General features: G+C 40.0%; 1 protein-coding gene across 1 annotated transcript in view; it reads right to left on the reverse strand.

Annotated features, from left to right (window-relative positions):
• The window catches only part of ppib (peptidylprolyl isomerase B (cyclophilin B)), a gene marked incomplete in the record, with an annotated part of 14,924 nt that overhangs the window by 12,213 nt on the left and 468 nt on the right, over positions 1–2,243 (reverse strand).

Here is a 2,243-nt window from a genome sequence, read left to right on the forward strand (position 1 = left end):
CACGGAAAATGCTCTGCGCCCCTTCCGCCTTCCTTGCGCGCCGCTCATAACGCGCGTGACGCGACGCACAACCCCTTGAGGCGCGTTCGCCATAGACTTTGCATGTAAACTGGCAGCTCCTGCCGCTCAAAACGCTCTCGGTGTGAACGAGCCATCAGAGTCTATCAGAAGAAAAGTTGAAAAGAAATGTTATCATATTCTGTTGTGACAACCACAGAATTTAACCTTGACTGGCGCCGGCTGGCAAGTCTTTATCTTTCTTCCTTTTCTCTGACTCATCTTAATGCTTGAGGGCGGAACCAAAGTTCGTCCGCTTCTATTACTAACACGGACGTCTTTGAGTGATGGACACACTTCTTCCTGGATGCCAAACTTGGAAGGAAGGCTGAGTTGCTCTCCGGAGAAGCCAGTTTGGCTCGTTAGGTCTTGCCCATGAGCTAACTAGGGAAGATCTAACGGCCGGGACTCGGCATGCCAGCCGGATGTCCCACCTTGAGGCTCCAAGCCTCCAAAGTGTTTTAACTCCCGAGGGGAGATTTTATTTTGAAAGAAGGCGCCGGATGTACAGCTTGAATCTTTCTGGCTTGGACTGAAACAGATAAAAAGTTACCTGAAATAACACCTTTCTCTCCAAGGAACAGTGAGCGGGCCGATTAAAAAGTTCCCTGACTGATCGGAGGTGAGACGGTTACTACCCAGGGGTGACTCAAGAACCCATCACCAGGTAAAACTGACGTGTTCCGGGTGACGTGTCATGTGGAAACTGAGTGCAGAAGGGACGTGCTGACCCGGTTGGCCACACTCTTGATAAAGTAAAATTAGTATAATACTAACCTTACTTTCCTCCTTTTCTTTGTCTTTATTTGCCAAAACTTAAGTTTAAGTGCCAGTAAAATTGTTTAGTTTTAACATCAGAACTGACGTTTTACTGTTCTATATAAGTAATCTGAGTTGATGTCGATTAAAATTCGGACGCAAGTTTTATCTCATTTAACTCTGAAGCTTGTTATAGGAATAACCACAATCAAGTGTAACTTATGATCTGTTCAATTTGTGTAAATAAATGATTGCAGTCTTTATGAATCAACTTCAACTCATCTGAACGTTCACTTATTGTGTTACTTTTCACTTCYCACAGTCAAGATATTAACAAGTAATGAGAAATACCTTGGTAAAAGTTTCCTCATAACCTTGTGTATGAGAGATGTGGGAAAAGCTTAATTCACTTAAGCCCCTCCCCTACAACTTGCATCCTGAATTTATTCAGGAATTAAATGAATTTATACCTACTCATGTTTATGTAATTAATCATTTTAATGATTTAGCCAATTAATCAAAAAATAGTCAACAGATTAATTGATTATTAAAATAATCGTTAGTCAGCCCTAACAGTATCAATGAAAAGGCCCAAGTGTGTGTGTGTATGTATAATATAATTAGTGTGTTTGTGTAACATCTGTAAATATCAGTTATCGGCCATAACAGTAATAATTATATCAGATATCAGCTGAAATGTTCCAGTCAGTGTGTCTGTAGTTAGGCTCTTTAGCTTTATCACAGCTGCTGAACTCAGTCCGTCTGTAGTTTAATTAATTGTTTAATTCATTAGTTTGGTGAGCACTAATTAGTTTTCCTGTTTTTTAATCCTCTCAAATACAAAGTAAGGCCTACAAGTCATTAACCACAACTGTGGCACATCTGGATCATATCTCCACATCAGGTTATAGTTAGACTGCTGGAAAATAGTAATGTTTCCTTTAATTTACACGATAAAATGAAGAAATCTTTACAATAAGATTAAACTAAGAAACAAACTGCAGGCCTTTAGTGAGAGCATCAGATTAAACTTAGTGCTAAATAACAGCTGCAGTAACTGTAGTACAACATCAAAGTACACAGTTTTACTGCAGTACAACATCAAAGTACACAGTTTAACTGTAGTACAACATCAAAGTACACAGTTTAACTGCAGTACAACATCAAAGTACACAGTTTAACTGCAGTACAACATCAATAAACACAGTTTAACTGTAGTACAACATCAAAGTACACAGTTTAACTGTAGTACAACATCAATAAACACAGTTTTACTGTAGTACAACATCAAAGTAAAGTTTATTTACATGTTTAGAGCTCAGCTCGTTTCTCCGCGCACACACACGCACACGCGCGCGCGCGCACACACACACACACACACACACACACACACACACACACACACACACACACACACACACACAGCG

Source organism: Austrofundulus limnaeus, unplaced genomic scaffold, assembly GCF_001266775.1.
Source record: "Austrofundulus limnaeus strain Quisiro unplaced genomic scaffold, Austrofundulus_limnaeus-1.0 Scaffold606, whole genome shotgun sequence".
In the NCBI taxonomy this organism is placed as follows: domain Eukaryota; kingdom Metazoa; phylum Chordata; class Actinopteri; order Cyprinodontiformes; family Rivulidae; genus Austrofundulus; species Austrofundulus limnaeus.